Source organism: Triticum aestivum, chromosome 3B, assembly GCF_018294505.1.
Source record: "Triticum aestivum cultivar Chinese Spring chromosome 3B, IWGSC CS RefSeq v2.1, whole genome shotgun sequence".
NCBI classification, from domain to species: Eukaryota; Viridiplantae; Streptophyta; class Magnoliopsida; order Poales; family Poaceae; genus Triticum; species Triticum aestivum.
In genome coordinates this window covers 721,184,312-721,205,314 of record NC_057801.1, presented here as the reverse complement: position 1 = coordinate 721,205,314, position 21,003 = coordinate 721,184,312, and positions in this window count along the sequence as shown.

The following is a 21,003-nucleotide window of genomic DNA, read 5'->3' as shown; positions in this document are numbered from 1 at the left end:
GCAAGAATTGCTGTGTAGACGCTCCTCTTGCATTGGGTTGGATACGACATTCTTGACTTGAGTGGGGGTCTTGTTAACATTCTGTTGCCAATTGGGCTTGTATTCCACCTGAGTCTGTTGCTAGGTACGAGCCTTCTGCACTGGTTGTACCTCCTTCCTTGGCTCAAACTTGCGCTTGTGATCGTTGTTAGCAGACTTAATATCCGATACATGCTTGTGATCCCGTTTAGCAATGAAAGCCTTGTTCACCAGGGTTTGAAAATCTAGGAAATTGATCATGTTGAGAGTACACCGGAGTTGCAGGTTTAATCCACCAAGAAATATGTCAATTTTTCTTTCTTCAGTGGCCACATCGTATAGGGAGTAACGTGACAAATGATTGAATTTTTGCAAATATTCACCCACAGACTGATTTCCTTGGAGGAGTGTGAGAAATTCACGCTGCTTAGTCTTCATAATTCCCGTAGGTATATGATATTTTCGGAATAATTCCTTGGATCTTGGGCAGGTGATTTCTTCATCAGCAGACCACATGGCCTTTTCATTTTCCCACCATATGGCAGCAGCGCCTTCCAGATAATGAGTTGTAAATGGAACCCTATCTCCTTCTTCAGTACGAGCAATCTCAAGCTTCTTCTCCATAGTTCGCAACCAATCATCTGCATCCAAGGGGTCTATAGCCTGACTGAAACTAGGAGGCTTGGTACTTTGAAAATCTGACAGCTTGGAGTGATGACCGGGCTGATTTCCATTCTGTCCAACCACAGCTTGAACACTTTTTAATATTTCAATCAGATCATTATTCCGTCTTTCCTCAAACATATGCAGAATTTGCTTGGTGGAGGGCGGATTTGGCGGTGGAGGCGGTGGTGGAACGTACGGCTCGGGTGAGTGTCTTGCCTGTCGTGCGGAATGACGAACAGGAGAATCCTCGCGAACGTTGCTACTGCTGCCTCCCCACGTCATCCTATTGTGATTTTTTCCCAAGGCAATGCAACCGAGATGAGAAGCATTCAAAATAAATTGGGGGAAAGCCAGCAACAAAAACCGAGAAAAACCGAAATGACGAAGAAAATACGGCAAATAAAATAGAGTTCCGACATAATTATACATAGACTCATACATGAAAGATAACAGCATGTCAGGTTCAACTACTCTCATACATGAAATGAAACATCATGACTTGTACGACTACATCCGTACACCATCCTGATGACTGCGGACACTCAGAAGCTCTATTGCTCTGCTGGTGCTGCGGGGTCCTCTCCTGAAGCGGACTCGGATCCTGAACTGACATGGTTAACTGAGACCTCCGGGTTAAAGGTGACACGACGAGGCTACCTCAAGGGATCTCCCTCCGAGGCAGGTGGAGGGTGAAGCATCGGGGCTACGGGAGTGGCGAGAAGTGAAACCCACTCAGCAGGAGCACTAAGTGGGCTCACGGTCGTGGTGCCCGAGCTACTCGGAGGAGTAACCGGTGAAACAGGGGAACTAGAACTGGTGGGAATATAGGGAGTAAATCCCACATAAGCTGGAGTAGTGACTGATCTAGTAGAGGCTAAAGCAGTACGAGCATGAGTCAGCTCTCGAGCCAGCTCGTAGATCATAAGATAGCTAGCAGTGATATAACGAGAAAGGTGGCTAGCAACACTATCAGACTCTGGATCAGTGATGGGAAAACGGACACGACCATTATCGTGCAGAGAAGGATTGTAGTAGAAACCTGGCTGGTTCTGCATCCGGACCTCGTTGTAGCGAAGCTCAACAAGTACCTCAAATGCAGCAAACTGGACAGCCTGAGAAGCGGTAGAAGCGTAACCGCTCCGAGAGGTACGAGTGTAAGTGCTAGAATCGGAACTGGTGCGCAGAGTAACCATGGCGTGATACTCATACACTGAGTCAGCTAGACGCTCCCGGTACACATGATAGGTTGGGTCGTCATCGAGGGGGTACATCCGATGCCACACGTTACGAAGAAGATGCGGCGACGTGTACGGCATCAGCTGCAACTGGCATGGATACGGCACCGGAGCCATCTACACTCACAACCATTAGCAGATTAGCATAAGAATAGAATTAGTGCATGCAATGCAACAACTAGCTACAAATGCTACCGGCACTCAAATACAACTCGTATCTAGCGTCCATTTAACTCGTCGTAGTTGATAACCCACAAGTGTAGGGGATCACAACAGCTTTCGAGGGTAAAGTATTCAACCCAAATTTATTGATTCGACACAACGGGAGCCAAAGAATATTCTTAAGTATTAGCAGTTGAGTTGTTAATTCAACCACACCTGGATAACTTAGTATCTGCAACAAAGTGTTTAGTAGCAAAGTGGTCTGATAGTAATGGTAACAGTGGCAAAAGTAAAGATAGCAGTTTTGTAGTAGTTGTAACAGTAGCAACGAAAAAGTAAATAAGCGAAGCACAGTATGTGAAAAGCTCGTAGGCATTGGATCAGTGATGGATAATTATGTCGGATGCGATTCCTCATGTAATAGCTATAACATAGGGTGACACAGAACTAGCTCCAGTTCATCAATGTAACGTAGGCATGTATTCCGAATATAGTCATACGTGCTTATGGAAAAGAACTTGCATGACATCTTTTGTCCTACCCTCCCATGGCAGCGGGGTCCTAGTGCAAACTAAGGGATATTAAGGCCTCGTTTTAATAGAGAACCGGAACAAAGCATTAGCATATAGTGAATACATGAACTCCTCAAACTATGGTCATCAGCGAGAAGTATCCCGATTATTGTCACTTCGGGGTTGTCGGATCATAACACATAGTAGGTGACTATAGACTTGCAAGATAGGATCAAGAACTCACATATATTCATGAAAACATAATAGCACTACAAGAAATATGTCAACTTATGACCTTCTGTCAGTGACCCTCGAAGAATTGGTCATAAATTTATGACCATTTTAGACCAATTGGTCAAAAGCTGTTCAGGGGGCTTCAAACCCTAAACCATTGCGACCATTTTGGTCAGAAAGGTCGTAATTTCCTTACACGAAATGGTCACAAAGCAAACAGTGCTAGTCCGCTGCCTTATTTCTAGTTGTTAATGACCAATATAGATGGTCATAACCTTGTAGATTGTGGTGGGTTGTGATGACTAGGCGCCATCTCATTAGTTTTGCCTATGTGTCATGTCCATGTGGTAGTTTTTGCCCTAGGTTGTGAAGCAACCTATATTTCTATCATTCCCAAAATTCCCAAAAAAATCTCATAAATTCTTTGGGTCATATCTTCATCAAATATGTAAAAATCTTCCTTGCCTAGTTAAAAAATAATTCAAAAATATTCATTTTCCTATTCTGTTCAGAGTAATAGTTTGTGAAGGAAGTACCACTTTGGCATGTCCAAATAGTATCCATTTTCTATAGTGCTTTCCTATGACCAAATAACGATCCTCCACCAAATGCCAGCTCAATCCATTCATTATTTTGAGCCGAGCTTCAACATTCGTATTTATGTCCAGTGTGGTGGTTTGCAAAGCAAGTACCACCTAGGCTCCTCCTTTTGAGCTGGAAATTTGTGAAGACGGTCTTCTTAGTAACTGATCATCCTCAGCCAAAACTCACGCCCATTAGCCATGTACATTTCCCATACCGCTAATCAAACACTTGGCCGCTAATTCATGTTTGAGCATCGATCGGTCTCCTCGTGAGAATCTTATGTTGTAATTTTGTTCCTAGAACCTACCTAGGGAGTGCTCAACCCACTAGACATGCCTAGGCTGCCCAGAACACAAGGCAACGCCACGATCACGCGGTGACCACGCGGCGGGCATGCGAGTTTACGCGCTCTAGAGTTGGGGCCCTCGGCCACCGCCCAAACCTCGACGTATCACCACCAAACAATGTATTTATGATTAAATAGGTACTTATGTACCTAGAAATGATTTTTGGAAAAAATAAATAGCAAACTATGAGGCAGCTGCAGTTCAAATTTGACCCGCTTCCAACTGAATCGGCGGGAATTTGTCTTTTTCACCAGAGGTGGATCAAAACTTTTGACACCCAACCATTTTGTCAATTGTGCATTAAATATGTCCTAATATTTTATAAAAATGATTTGGTACAATTTTGCAACAAATATATGGTAGGTCCTTCACAAAAAAACCTCATTTCGGGCACTCGAAAAATGGAAAATGAATTTTCCGTGCAAAGCAAATGAAAACTCCCTTTGGCAACATTGTTTGGAATTCCAAGATGCACCCTTGTGCACAATGTGATATCATTTGAACAAACTATGCCATGAATGTGGCCATAAGATTGATCATTTGGCTTGAAAGCCATTGATCTCCACACATGATAGCTCATTTCCGAGAACACTTTTTTAAAATAATTGCCGTATTACAAGTTTGTTATTTTTCCTGGGAACTTGGCCACATATGATGACACAATGCGAAGGTTTCCCAACTTTTTGATTTTTTTTGAATTTTTTATGCCCGTTCCAAAATGCGGTCAAAACGGCGGGAATGACCGTTCCTAGATAGTGGTTGAATCTTGGAATTTTTTTGGTGTTTCTCTGATTAAATAGATACTTATGTACCTAGAAATGATTTTTGGAAAAAATAAATAGCAAACTATGAGGCAGCTGCAGTTCAAATTTGACCCGCTTCCAACTGAATCGGCGGAAATTTGTCTTTTTCACGAGAGGTGGATCAAAAAAATTTACACCCAACCATTTTGTCAATTGTGCATTAAATATGGCCTAGTATTTTATAAAAATGATTTGGTCCAATTTTGCAACAATTATTTGGTAGTTCCTTCACAAAAAAACCTCCTTTCGGGCACTCGAAAAATGGAAAATGGTTTTTTCGTCCAACGAAAATGAAAACTTCCTTAGGCAGCATTGTTTGCCATTCCAATACGCACCCTTGTGCACAATATGGGATCATTTGAACAAACTATGCCATGAATGTGGCCATAAGATTGATCATTTGGCTTGAAAGCCATTGATCTCCACACATGATAGCTCGTTTCTGAGAACACTTTTTTAAAATAATTGCCGTATTACAAGTTTGTTATTTTTCCTAGGAACTTGGCCACATATGATGACACAATGCGAAGGTTTCCCAATTTTTTGATTTTTTTTTGAATTTTTTATGCCCGTTCCAAAATGCGGTCAAAACAGCGGGAATGACCGTTCCTAGCTAGTGGTTGAATCTTGGAATTTTTTTGGTGTTTCTCTGATTAAATAGGTCCTTATGTAACTAGAAATGATTTTTGGAAAAAATAAATAGCAAACTATGAGGCAGCTGCAGTTCAAATTTGATTCGCTTCCAGCTGAATCGGCGGAAATTCGTCTTTTTCACCAGATGTGGATCAAAACTTTTTACACCCAACCATTTGGTCAATTATGCGTTAAATATGACCTAGTATTTTAGAAAAATGATTTGGTGCAATTTTGCAATAATTATTTGGTAGGTTCTTCACAAAAAAACATCATTTGGGGCACTCGAAAAATGATTAAAAATAGCTAGAAAGATGAGAAATGCGTACAAATTGGTCCTTATCCATAAAATGTGGTCTAACTCTAGTGAAAATTTGTGTGGTACCCTTTTGCAAAATATTTTTGATAGCTACTTCACAAAATCCCTCTAGTTTTTGTACTTGGAAACTCTTTTAAATCACTGATTTTCCGAACCAATCAGAACCATTCCCACGGATCGATGACATGGCACTCATCCATCCATCCATCCATCTCACCATCCCACATCCATCCTTCCATCCATCCGTCCATCCACCCCACCGCAGCACAAACCCTAGCTCACATCACACCCCTTCCCCCATCGCACCCTTCTCCCCCATCTGCTCGCCGCCGCAGCCACCTCCCGATCCAATCTCACTCTGCCGCCTCCCGATCCACCGCCGACCTCGCCTTCCTCCTCACTCACCGCCGACCTTGCCGTCCTCCTCACCCACCGCTGCCGACCTCGTCCCTCCCTCCCCTCACCATCTCTCCCTCGTCTCACCTCACTGTGAGCCCCGCAACCCAATCCATCCCCGCCTCCCTTCCAGATCCATCGCCGCCACCGCCACCTCCCTCCGGCGGAGCTCGCCGTCGTTCATGGTCTCCCCCACGGCCCCCCTCCTCTCGCCCCTCCCCTTCCCTCACCACCCAACCGAACCAACCAGCTCACCAACCCGAAGAGAAAAGCGAGCGGAGGCGAGATGGCGACTGGACACGAGGCCGGCGAGGCGGCGTCGGGGAAGGAGGAGGAGCAGAGGGAGTGGGCGGATCTGACGCCGGTGTGCCTGGCAGAGGCGTTCTCGCGGCTGGGCCTGGCTGACGCCGGTGTGCCCTGCCCCGCCCAGATCAAATCAGACACATCTACGCCGCCTCCCTTCCAGATCCATCGTCAGCACGGCTCCGGCGACTTTGGCAGCTCCTCCCCGACATCTGCCGCGCCCTCACACGTGGCTTAGCCCTTGGATGGTGCTATTCCGCCCGGTGGCCATGGGGTACTCGAGCTCTCCTCCAGTGACTCCATCCCCTCCTCTTTCTCTCCCTTCCATCCCCTCCTCTTTCTCTCCCTCTCTCTCTCTCTCTAACTCTGCTCTGTTCTTCGATTGTAGGTATGCAGGAGGAAGGATGGATTGTAGATAGACTGGACAACAAGGATGGATGGCGCCTGGGGAGGGAGTGCTCGACCATGGCTGCTTGTCGGGATGTATCAGCCATGGATCTTATTCTGGCTGTAGGTGAGCTCGTCCTCTCCTCCTCTCTACTCGATTGAATTGCTGGTACTAGGATTCGGGGTTCAGATGGGTTGAGGCAGTAGACTGTTTTGTGCATCTCAGTTAGAACTTGTTTATTTCGTCCCCGTGCCGTGTCATGTTAATTTTGTTGCATCCTACTGTCATATCCAGCGGTTTTGTTTTCTGTTGCTGAACTTGAATTACACAGCTAGGATGGAGTTACTGTCAAGTGTTTGCATCCTTTTAAGTTGGAGGATGCAGCGATTTGGGAGTGGGAAATGCCCCGGATTTTGGGATCTAGATGGTTTGGGGTAGCTGAATGCCATGTTACCCTGTCATGTTAGTTTTGTTGCATCCTTATGTCATATTCAGTTGTTTCCTATTACTGAACCCTGGTCTACACGCTAGCGCATTGCGAGTGCAACCCCGGTCTCCTTCTTTGTCAGTGTTGTCTGCAATAGCTGTTTGGTGTTGGTTCTGCAGTATTTTCAGTTCAACAGTAGTTCCTTCGTTGTACTATGAATCTGCAGTAGTTCTTTCTTTCCAACACAATATCAAAAGATTAAGATTATAGATGTATGTTGATGAATGGTCCATTACAGTAGTTCTTTCTGCAGTAATTTCATAGATTAAGATTACATATGTATGTTCATGAATGATGAGTAGTTTCAGTTATTTCCTTCTAAATGTGAATTCATGTACATCATCAAGCATTTCACATTTGCTGTCACAACATTCTGTTAGCTAAAATGAAATCAGACAATGAGCTTTGTTTGTTCTTGTACTCTTTGTATGTTCCTTTGGTTCTTTTTTAATTTGATGACAATGAACCAAAATAACCAGTTACCAGTAGCTATGTGTGCATTGCCAAGTACAACTGTTCTACTTTGTATGGAATCTTCTATAGATATTATTTCTTTTAAGTGTTGCTGGCTATACGGAGGCACTGTAGCATTAGTGTGTTGTTTCGCTTTTGTTCTTCTCTATCTATGCTTACAAGTCAGGTTGTTTTTGTGGCATCCAGGGGCACAATGCTGGTGCTAGTAGGCAAGCTAGCACCCATGGATTCGTGAACTGGCTTGGATGTGTACTTGGTCGCCGGGGTTGGATGAGGACGATGGCAACAAGGTGAGACCATCGTGATCCACCCTCCTACTTCCTTCTCGTGATTCCCTAACTGCTCAACATGTTGATCTGTTCTAAACATCTGAAGCTTGTTGTGTGTAGGGTGACTAGTGATGTTTAGTGTTTATTGTGTGTGTTTTCTACACACACACACACACACACACATGGTCCTTACGTTTCAATCTCCTCTGCTGCTTACTGACAGAGTACTACGCACGTATAGTAGTTGAGTAGTAGTGTGTAGGGACTCTTGAGGAAAGTTTACATACTTAAACATTATGCTTAAAATAAAAGTTGCAATTCCCTTGTAGTAGTATGTTTATGAATGGCTGCATGAAATGATTGTCAAGTACTTCAAATATTTGAATTGGGGTTAATGTAATCACTTGCTGCATCCTGTTTGATTGACCGGAGATGCTAATAGGAAAGCAAAGCAAATAGGAAAAGCATGTGCTGCTACTTTTGCTTATCCTCCGCACACAAGTAAAGCGAAGCATCCTATTTTGATTTCTTCATTCATGATGCATAAAATTCTGGTATTGTGTTCATATAGCTAATCTGCTGGTGTTGTGCATAAAATTCCAGGATCTTTGCGTGTAAGTTCTGGCTGTAGTGCCTATCTTTAGTAAGATTAAATTGCTACTATTACTGATGAATGGTTGAGTTCTAAAACTTGAAGTAGCACCTACTTTCTGGTCCTGTAGTGTTTAAAACTGATAATTATGATGCATTGGTCGTCCATATGGCCTTCTTTTTTAATGCATATATATGATGTAGTTGATAGGCCTTGATCTCAACCTCTCAAGTTTATGTTCCCTGGTGTGTAGTTAACTTGTCATTTTTATTGGCAAGCGTGTAATGAATTTATTAGAATTTTTCTCCTATTGCCGTGTACAGTATGTAGCAAAAAGGTCTATATTACTGAGGATGTATAATGTAGAAGTATAGAAACCATAAATTCAAGCTTCTGCTGTAGCATGCTCAATATATATTGTTATAGAATAGTGTTCTGCAAAAGGTTGAAACACCATGGTCTCAGTCATTTGTAGGAAATAGAAACACTAAGGCTGACATGCACTTCACTGTTTCACTTGTTTTTTCCAATTTAATTTTGTGGATAGTAAATTTGCGATTGTACGCCTTTTGTGAAAAAATTGCATTTTACGTTTCCATGCCCTGTAATGCTGAAGCATGGTTCTCTGATATTCTGCACCACTAAAAGGCTGATATCTTGTATAAATTTGGCTTTTGGCAGGTAATCCTTTTCCCTGCCATGTTCAGGTGCATCACTCTGATGCCGATGAAGGGTGAGATCTTTGGTCGACACTATGGAGAAGACCCTGAAGCCTGGTGTGTTCCTCAAATCGGGACTGATAGAAACCGAAGGGCTACTTGAAGTTGTCAAAGGGCACTTGTAGAGCTTGTGGTTGCGATTACACTTGTAGAGACTTGTAGAGCTTGTGGCTGTGATTACCATTGTATCTAAGTTATATGATGTAACAGACTTATTTTGGCTGATATTTGAAGTATTATCTGTGCTTTCTGGTTGTTTTGATTTGAATATTGATTATTTATTTACCGATGAATAGAAAACATGGACCCACATATTAGAACATGACAATCGGGACCCATTTGAGTACTGGACCCATCTCCTAAAAAAATACAAATCGTTGAGCCAGAAAGGCCTTGACCCAAAAACAAAAAAGGCTGAAATATTAGGCCAGGCCCATGTAGCAGACCGGAATGACAAAAAAATGATAACTAAAAAGGTCGAATTAATGGGCTCGGCCCATGTAGAACACCAAATCGGACCGGGCTGAATCTTGTGCCACATCAGCTTGCCACGCTAGATGCCTACGTGGCCTGGGGAGGTTGCTAGTGACCAAAACGCCACACTAGGAATATTTTGGTCGTAAACGTCTTTGACCATTCCAGAAGAAAGGTCGCTATAGTCAGTTTACGACGGCCAACTTTTGACCTTCTGTTTTTGGTCACAAAAAGGTCATAAATGGAAATTTGTGACCTTTCAGTGACCAATAGTGGTGGTCATAAGTTGACATATTTCTTGTAGTGTAGGTTCAGATCTGAAATCATGGCACACTGGCCCTAGTGACAAGCATTAAGCATAGCAAAGTCATAGCAACATTAATCTCAGAACATAGTGGATACTAGGGATCAAACCCTAACAAAACTAACTTGATTACATGGTAAATCTCATCCAACCCATCACCGTCTAGCAAGCCTACGATTGAATTACTCACGCACGGCGGTGAGCATCATGAAATTGGCGATGGAAGATGGTTGATGATGACGACGGCGACGAATCCCCCCCTCCGGAGCCCCGAACGGACTCCAGATCAGCCCTCCCGAGAGAGATTAGGGCTTGGTGGCGGCTCCGTACCGTAAAATGCGATGAAACTTTCTCTCTGATTTTTTTCTCTGCAAAATGGAATATATGGAGTTGGAGTTGAGGTCGGTGGAGCATCAGGGGGCCCACGAGATAGGGGGATGCGCCCAGGGGGGAGGGCGCGCGCCCACCCTCGTGGACAGGGTGTGGGCCCCCTGGCCTTGATTCTTTCACCAGTATTTTTTATATTTTCCAAAAGTTATCTCCGTGGATTTTTAGGTCATTTCGAGAACTTTTGTTTTCTGCACAATAAACAACACCATGGCAGTTCTGCTGAAAACAGCGTCAGTCCGGGTTAGTTTCATTCAAATCATGCAAGTTAGAGTCCAAAATAAGGGCAAAAGTGTTTGGAAAAGTAGATACGTTGGAGACGTATCAACTCCCCCAAGCTTAAACCTTTGCTTGTCCTCAAGCAATTCAGTTGATAAACTGAAAGTGATAAAGAAAAAGTTTTACAAACTCTATTTGCTCTTGTTGTTGTAAATATGTAAAGCCAACATTCAAGTTTTCAGCAAAGATTATGAACTAACCATACTCACAATAACACTTAGGTCTCACATTTACTCATATCAATGGCATAATCAGCTAGCGAGCGATAATAATAAAACTCGGATGACAACACTTTCTCAAAACAATCATAATATGATATAACAAGATGGTATGTCGCTAGCCCTTTCTAAGACCGCAAAACATAAATGCAGAGCACCTTTAAAGACCAAGGACTGACTAGACATTGTAATTCATGGTAAAAGAGATCCAGTCAAGTCATACCCAATATAAACTAATAACAATGAATGCAAATGACAGTGTGCTCTCCAGCGGGTGCTTTTTAATAAGAAGGATGACGACTCAACATAAAAGTAAATAGATAGGCCCTTCACAGAGGGAAGCATGGATTTGTAGAGGTGCCAGAGCTCGATTTAAAAATAGAGATGAATAACATTTTGAGCGGCATACTTTCACTGTCAACGCAACAACTATGAGATGGCGATATCTTCCATACTACATGCATTATAGGCAGTTCCCAAACAGAATGGTAAAAGTTTATACTCCCCCACCACCAACAAGCATCAATCCATGGCTTGCTCGAAACAACGAGTGCCTCCAACTAACAACAGTCCTGGGGGAGTTTTGTTTAATTATTTTGATTTGCTTTGATCTTTTGGATAATGGGACTGGGCATCCCGGTTACCGGCCATTTTCTGGTGAATGAGGAGCGGAGTCCACTCCTCTGGAGAATAACCCACCTAGCATGGAAGATACAAGCAGCCCTAGTTGAAACATGAGCTGCTCGAGCATACAAAACAGAATTTCATTTGAAGGTTTGGAGTTTGGCACATACAAATTTACTTGGAACGACAGGTAGATACCGCATATAGGAAGGTATGGTGGACTCATATGGAACAACTTTGGAGTTTATGGAGTTTGGATGCACAAGCAGTATTCCCGCTTAGTACAGGTGAAAGCTAGCAAAAGACTGGGAAGCGACCAACTAAGAGAGCGACAACAATCATGAACATGCATTAAAATTAATTCACACCGAGTACAAGCATGAGTAGGATATAATCCACCATGAACATACATATCATGAAGGCTATGTTGATTTGTTTCAACTACATGCGCGAACATGTGCCAAGTCGAGTCACTCAATTCATTCAAAGGAGGATACCATCCCATCATACCACATCACAATCATTTTAATAGCATGTTGGCACGCAAGGTAAACCATTATAACTCATAGCTAATCAAGCATGGCACAAGTAACTATAATCTCTAAATGTCATTGCAAATATGTTTACTTCATAATGAGCTGAATCAGGAACAATGAACTCATCATATTTACAAAAACAAGAGAGGTCGAGTTCATACCAGCTTTTCTCATTTCAATCAGTCCATCATATATCGTCATTATTGCCTTTCACTTGCACGACCGAACGATGTGTATAATAATAATAGTGCACGTGCATTGGACTAAGCCGGAATCTGCAAGCATTCAACTCAAGAGAGAAGACAAAGTAATATGGGCTCTAAGTTAAATAAACAATCATGCATATGAGAGACACTAAACATTTTCAATATGGTCTTCTACTCTCGACCCCCAAAGGAAAGAAAAGAAAAGAAAACTATTTACACGGGAAAGCTCCCAACAAGTAAGAAGAAGAATGAGAAATCTTTTTGGGTTTTCATTTTAATTTCTACTACAAGCATGGAAATTAAACTAACTATATTTTTTTGGTTTTCTTAAAGTTTATCAAACACACAAGAAGAAAGCTAGAAACAGAAAATTAAACTAGCATGGATAATACAATGAAAGAGTATGAGCACCGATAACTAGAATAATGTGTGAACATGAATGTAAAGTCGGTGAGAAATACATACTTCCCCAAGCTTAGGCTTTTGGCCTAAGTTGGTTTATTGCCAAGGATAACCTCGCTGATATCCATAGTTATAACTGGGGTCGTACTGAGATGCAACAACAAATGCATCCTGAGCCGCGGCATGTTGGCGAGCCGCCTTCGCTCTCCCCTTGTGTTCAGCTGCCTCCTCCCTGGTAACAACATATCTTCGTTTTGCCTGGTAATCAAAAAGGAAAGGAGCAGGGAGAGTAACATGGACAGAGCTATGTCTGTCAAAGATTAGTCGATACTGGAGGAATTGTTCGTTCCTCAAAAGAAAATGATGTTTGACCATCGCGTCAAAGTCTAAATAAGCAAGTGGCAATTCCATATCCCCCTCTCGTGGGGCTATACCAAGATAATTAGCAACACGGGTCGCATAAATCCCTCCAAATAAATCTCCAGACATACCATTATTATGCAACCTATGTGCGACTATTGCCCCCAAGTTGTAATCTTTATTACCTAACACAGCACTCTTGAGGACACAAAGATCAGGGACACACATATGACATGCTTCATCTTTACCGTTAATGCATCTACCAATGAAGGGAGCAAAATAGTGTATAGCAGGAAAATGAATGCTCCCTATGGTAGCTTGTGCTATATCCCTAGATTCTCCCACAGTAATACTAGCAAGAAAATCTTTATATTCAGATTTGTGGGGGTCATTAACATTGCCCCACTGCGGGAGTTTGCAAGCAGTTGTAAAATCTTCTAAGTCCATGGTATAAGATTTATCACAAATATCAAATAGGACACTCTGAGAATTACGTGAAGATTTATATTTAAACCGTCTCACAAATGAATTAGTCAATTCGTAGTACTGAGGACACTTACTTGTAAGAAGTCCTCAAGATCGGCGTTACGCACATATGCGTCAAATTCATCCTTGATGCCTGCATTGACCATAAAATCCTCGGATGGCCACTCACAAGCTCGCACTTCGGCATCCCTTGGTGGTTCATCGTCTTGCTCATGCATAGCACGCCTGGGCCCTTTCTTTATTGAGGAATCACCTTGATACATTCTCCTAGATATATTTCTTTCTCTGAAAAATTTCTGAAATTTTTAGTAACTTAAAAATAAAAGTGAATAAAACTAAACAAGATTGGTAGCAACTACTCCTACAAGTGCCTAGAGCCTATATCATGCATCAGAATTACTTGGGACCTCATAAATTTGACATGCAAGCTCAAGAACAGGGTCACCTATGCAGCAAAACTTTGCAATGAATAAAGCACTAGAACAAAAACTAATTGGACCAATGGAGGAGTCACATACCAAGCAACAATCTCCCAAAGCAGTTTTGTGAATGGAGCTTTGAGCAAGGAGATCGAAAATCGCAGCAAATGAGCTAGAACTCGTGCTTGAGCTGGATGGGGATTTTTTGGGAAGAAGATGGAGTGTGTGGGTGCAGGAATAAGGGGAGTGGGCGCCACCGTGGGCCCACGAGACAGGGGGGCGCGCCAGGGGGTGTGGGCGCGCCCTCCACCCTCATGGCCAGGTGCTTGCCCCCCTACAGTGTTTTCAGTGCCTAAAATCCTCAAATATTCCATAAAAAATCATACTAAATTTGCAGGGCATTTGGAGCACTTTTATTTTCGGGCCATTTTTTATTGCATGGATAACTCAGAAAACAGACAGATAATACTATTTTTGCTTTATTTATTTTAAATAACAGAAAGTAAAAAGAGGGTACAGAAGGTTGTGCCTTCTAGTATCATCCATCTCATGATCATCAAAATGAATCCACTAACAAGGTTGATCAAGTCTTGTTAACAAACTCATTCCGAATAACACGAAACCGGAGAAATTTCAAATAACACTAAGTTACCTCAACGGGGATATGAATATCCCCAAGAATAAGAATATCATACTTTTTCTTGACAGTAGGAAGAGGAAATTCAAAACCTCCAATAATGATAGTTGGAATTTTTCCAATAGAATTGATGCTATGAACTTGAGATTGTTTCCTCGGAAAGTGTACCGTATGCTCATTACCATTAACATGAAAAGTGGCATTGCCTTTGTTGCAATCAATAACAGCCCTTGTAGTATTCAAAAAGGGTCTACCAAGGATAATCAACATACTACCGTCCTCGGGAATATCAAGAATAACAAAGTCCGTTAAGATAGTGACATTTGCGACTACAACAGGCACATCCTCACAAATACCGATAGGTATAACAGTTGATTTATCGGCCATTTGCAAAGATATTTCAGTAGGTGTCAACTTATTCAATTCAAGTCTACGATATAAAGAGAGAGGCATAACACTAACACCGGCTCCAAGATCACATAAAGCAGTTTTAACATAATTTCTTTTAATGGAGCATGGTATAGTTGGTACCCCTCGATCTCCAAGTTTCTTTGGTATTCCACCCTTAAAAGTGTAATTAGCAAGCATGGTGGAAATTTTAGCTTCCGATATCTTTCTTTTATTTGTGATGATATCCTTCATGTACTTAGCATAAGGATTTAATTTAAGCATATCAGTTAAGCGCATACGTAAGAAGATAGGTCTAATCATTTCAGCAAAGCGCTCAAAATCCTCATCATCCTTTGTCTTGGATGGTTTAGGAGGAAAGGGCATGGGTTTCTGAACCCATGGTTCTCTTTCTTTATCATGCTTCCTATAAACAAAATCTCTCTTATCATAACGTTGATTCTTTGATTGTGGGTTATCAAGATCAACAACAGGTTCAACCTCTACTTCATTATTATTGCTAGGTTGAGCATCAACATGAGCATTATCATTAACATTATCACTAGGTTCATGTCCATCACCTGATTGTGTTTCAGCATCAGAAATAGAAATATCATGGGGATTCTTAGGTGTGTCTATAACAGGTTCACTAGAAGCATGCAAAGTCCTATCGTTTTTCCTTTTCTTCTTTTTAGAAGAACTAGGTGCCTCTAAATTATTTCTCTAAGAATCCTGCTTGATTCTCTTAGGGTGGCCTTCAGGATACAAAGGTTCCTGAGTCATTCTACCAGTTCTAGTAGCCACTCTAACAACAAAATCTTGTTTATTATTTAATTCATCGAGCAAATAACTTTGAGCTTTAAGTACTTGCTCTGCTTGAGTGGTAACCATAGAAGCATATTTGCTAATGAGTTTAGGTTCACCTTTCACTCTAGCCATATAATCACTCAAGTGTCCTATCTCGAAAGCATTATTCTTTAATTCTCTACCAATATAAGCATTAAAACTTTCTTGTCTAGCCATAAAGTCATCAAATTCATCTAAGCATGGGCTATGAAATTTAGTAGACGGGATTTCAACTTTATCATATCTATAGAGAGAATTTACCTTTACTACCTGTGTCGGGTTATCAAGACAATGTGGTTCTTCGACAGGCGGTATATTAAGACCATGTATTTCTTCAATAGGTGGTAAATTCTTAACATCTTCAGCTTTAATACCTTTTTCTTTCATTGATTTCTTTGCCTCTTGCATATCTTCAGGACTGAGAAATAGAACGCCCCTTTTCTTCGGAGTGGGTTTAGGAATAAGCTCAGGAGTTGGCTCTATTGGCTCAGGGATTGCCTCAGGAATTGGCTCAGGAAGACTCCAATTATTTTCATTAGTCAACATATTGTTCAATAATAATTCAGCTTGGTCGACTGTTCTTTCCCTGAAAACACAACCAGCACAACTATCCAAGTAGTCCTTGGAAGCATCGGTTAGTCCATTATAAAAGATATCAACTATTTCATTTTTCTTAAGAGGATGATCAGGCAAAGCGCTAAGTAATCGGAGAAGCCTCCCCCAAGCTTGTGGGAGACTCTCTTCTTTTATTTGCACAAAATTATATATTTCCCGCAAGGCAGCTTGTTTCTTATGAGAAGGGAAATATTTAGCAGAGAAGTAATAAATCATATCCTGGGGACTACGCACACAACCAGGATCAAGAGAATTAAACCAAGTCTTAGCATAACCCTTTAATGAGAACGGAAATATCTTAAGGATATAATAGAAGCGAGACTTCTCATCATTAGTAAATAGGGTGGCTATATCATTTAACTTGGTAAGATGTGCCACAACAGTTTCAGATTCAAGGCCATAAAAAGGATTAGATTCAACTAAAGTAATAATTTCAGGATCAACAGAGAATTCATAATCCTTATCAGTAACACAAATAGGTGAAGTAGCAAAAGCGGGGTCAGGTTTCATTCTAGCATTAAGGGATTGCTGCTTCCATTTAGCTAATAACTTCTTAAGATCGTATCTATCTTTGCAAGAAAAGATAGCTCTAGCAGCTTCCTCATTCATAACATAACCCTCAGGAAGAACAGGTAATTCATAATCAGGGGGAGAACTTTCATCATCACTATCATCAATAATAGCCTCTTCAATAATTTCATTCTCTCTAACCCTTAGCAAGTTGTTCATCAAGAAATTCACCTAATGGCAAAGTAGTATCACGAACAGAAGTAGTTTCATCATAAGTATCATGCATAGCAGAAGTGGCATCATCAATAACATGCGACATATCAGAATTCATAGCAGTAGCAGGTTTAGGTGTCGCAAGCTTACTCAAAACAGAAGGAGAATCTAGTGTAGAGCTAGACGGCAGTTCCTTACCTCCCCTCGTAATTGAGGGAAAAATATTTGTTCTTTCGTCTTTCAAGTTCCTCATAGTGATCAGCAGATACAAATCCCAAGTGACTCAGAGAATAGAGCTATGTGATACGTCCATTTTGCATCATGCTTTTATATCGATATTTATTGCATTATGGGCTGTTATTTCACGTTATGTCACAATACTTATGGCTATTCTCTCTTATTTTACAAGGTTTACATGAAGAGGGAGAATGTCGGCAGCTAGAATTCTGGGCTGGAAAAGGAGCAAATATTGGAGGACTATTCTGCGCAACTCCAAAAGTCCTGAAACTCCATGGAATATCTTAAAATAAAGAAAGAAAAATCGTCGCCAAAGATGAAGGCCAAGGGGCCCACACCCTGCTCACGAGGGTGGGGGCACGCCCCTCCCCCCTGGGCGCGCCCCCTACCTCGTGGGCCCCCTAGTGGCTCTCCGACGCCCATCTTCTCCTATATGAAGTCTTTCGATGAGAAAAAAAATAAGAAGCAACCTTTCGGGACGAGACTCCGCCGCCACGAGGCGGAACCTTGGCGGAACCAATCTAGGGCTCCGGCAGAGCTGTTCTGCCGGGGACACTTCCCTCTGGGAGGGGGAAATCATCACCATCGTCATCACCAACGCTCCTCTCATCGGGAGAGGGCAATATCCATCAACATCTTCACCAGCACCATCTCATCTCCAAACCCTAGTTCATCTCTTGTATCCAATTCTTGTCTCCAAGTCCGGGATTGGTGCTAGTAGGTTGCTAGTAGTGTTGATTACTCCTTGTAGTTGATGCTAGTTGGTTTATTTGGTGGAAGATCATATGTTCAGATCCTATATGCACATTATTACCCCTCTGATTATGAACATGAATATGCTTTGTGAGTAGTTATGTTTGTTCCTAAGGACAAGGGAGAAGTCTTGCTATTAGTAGTCATGTGAATTTGGTATTCGTTCGATATTTTGATAAGATGTATGTTGTCCAACCTCTAGTGGTGTTATGTGAACGTCGACTACATAACACTTCACCATTATTTGGGCCTAGAGGAAGGCATTGGGAAGTAATAAGTAGATGATGGGTTGCTAGAGTGACAGAAGCTTGAACCCTAGTTTATGCGTTGCTTCGTAAGGGGCTGATTTGGATCCATATGTTTCATGCTATGGTTAGGTTTACCTTAATACTTTTGTTGTAGTTGTGGATGCTTGCAATAGAGGTTAATCATAAGTGGGATGCTTGTTCAAGTAAGAACAGCACCCAAGCACCGGTCCACCCACATATCAAATTATCAAAGTACCAAACACGAATCATATGAGCGTGATGAAAACTAGCTTGACGATATTCCCATGTGTCCTCGGGAGCGCTTTTCCTATTATAAGAGTTTGTCTAGGCTTGTCCTTTGCTACAAAAAGGATTGGGCCACTTTGCTGCACTTTATTTACTTTTGTTACTTGTTGCTTGTTACCATTTATCTTATCACAAAACTATCTGTTATCACTTATTTCAGTACTTGCAGAGAATACCTTGCTGAAAACCGCTTATCATTTCCTTCTGCTCCTCATTGGGTTCGACACTCTTACTTATCGAAAGGACTATGATAGATCCCCTATACTTGCGGTCATCAAGACTATTTTCTGGCGCCGTTGCCGGGGAGTGTAGTGCCTTTGGTAAGTGGAATTTGGTAAGGAAAAATTTATATAATGTGCTGAAATTTTCTGTCACTTGTTACTATGGAAAGTGAATCTCTGAGGGGCTTGTTCGGGGTATCTTCACCCCGTCCAGTAGAGCAAAGAGTTGCTCCTCAACATACTGAACCTATTGAAAATGAAACTCCTTTTGAATTTCCTTCGGGTATTATGGAAAAACTGCTGGCTAATACTTTTACAGGAGATGGGACAAAGCATCCCGACGAGCATCTACGCTATTTGGATGATATTTGTGGATTATTTAAGCTTGCATGTATACCCGATGATGTTGTTAAGAAGAAGGCTTTCCCTTTATCTTTGGAGGGAGACAGATCGACATGGTATAGGCTATGTGATGATACGAGATCGTGGAATTATAAAAGAGTGAAATTGGAATTTCATCAAAAGTATTACCCTATGCATCTTGTTCATCGTGATCGCAATTATATATATAATTTTTGGCCTCACTAAGGAGAAAGCATTGCTCAAGCTTGGGGGAGGCTTAAATCAATGTTATATTCATGCCCCAATCACGAGCTCTCAAAATTGACAATTCTCCAGAATTTTTATGCTCGGCTTTCTGAAAATAAACGCAACATGCTCGATACTTCTTGTGCTGGTTCTTTTATGATGAAGTCTATTGAATTTGGATGGAATTTATTGGATAGAATTAAACGCAACTCTGAAGATTGGGACCTCGACGAAGGTAAGGAGTCAGGTATGACACCTAAGTTTGATTGTGTTAAATCTTTTATGGATACCGATATTTTCATAAATTTAGCACTAAATATGGACTTGACTCTGAGATAGTAGCTTCTTTCTGTGAATCTTTTGCTACTTATGTTGATCTCCCCAAGGAGAAGTGGTTTAAATATCCTCCTCCCATAGAAGTAAAAGTATCTGCACCTATTAAAGTTGAAGAAAAGACCATCACTTATAATGATCCTATTGTTCCCACCTCTTATGGTGAGAAACCACCTTTCCCTGCTAGAGTAAAGGATCATGCTAAAGCTTCAACTGTTGTTCGTAAAAGCAATACTAGAACTTTTACACCTCCTGAGCAAGTCAAAGTAGAACCTAATATTGCTATTGTTAAAGATCTCTTGTCCGATAATATTGATGGGCATGTCATTGAATTCTCTGGTGAAACTGCTAGAATTGCTAAACCCTGTGATAGAGATAAACATAGACCTGTGGTAGGCGTGCCTGTTATCTCTGTTAAAATAGGAGATCATTGTTATCATGGCTTATGTGATATGGGTTCTAGTGCTAGTGTTATACCCATTGACTTATATAAAGAAATTATGCATGATATCGCACCTGCTGAGTTAGAAGATATTGATGTTACAGTTAAACTTGCCAATAGAGATACTATATCTGCAATGGGAATTGTTAGAGATGTTGAAGTCTTGTGTGGGAAAACCAAATATCCCGCTGATTTTCTTGTTCTTGGTTCCCCACAAGATAGCTTTTGTCCCATTATATTTGGTAGATCCTTCTTGAATACTGTTAATGCTAAGATAGACTGCGAAAAGAATGTTGTTACTATTGGCTTGGATGAGATGGTTCATGAGTTTAATTTCTCCAAATTTAGTAAACAACATCGTGAGGAAGAATTGCCTAGTAAGGATGAAATTATTGGTCTTGCTTCTATTGTTGTACCTCATAGTGATCCTTTAGAACATTATTTGCTAGACCATGAAAATGAGATGTTCATGAATGAAAGAAGGGAAATAGATGAAGTATTCTTTAAACAGGAACCTATTCTGCAACACAATTTGCCTGTTGAAATCATATGGGATCCTCCTCCACCCAAGGGTGATCCCGTGTTTGAGCTCAAACCGTTGCCTGATAATCTTAAATATGCTTATCTTGATGAAAAGAAAATATATCCTGTTATTATTAGTGCTAACCTTTCAGAGCATGAAGAAGAAAGATTATTGAAAACTCTGAAGAAGCACCGTGCCGCTATTGGATATACTCTTGATGATCTTAAGGGCATTAGTCCCACTCTATGTCAACATAAAATAAATTTGGAAACTGATACCAAACCAGTTTGTGATCCTCAAGACGTTT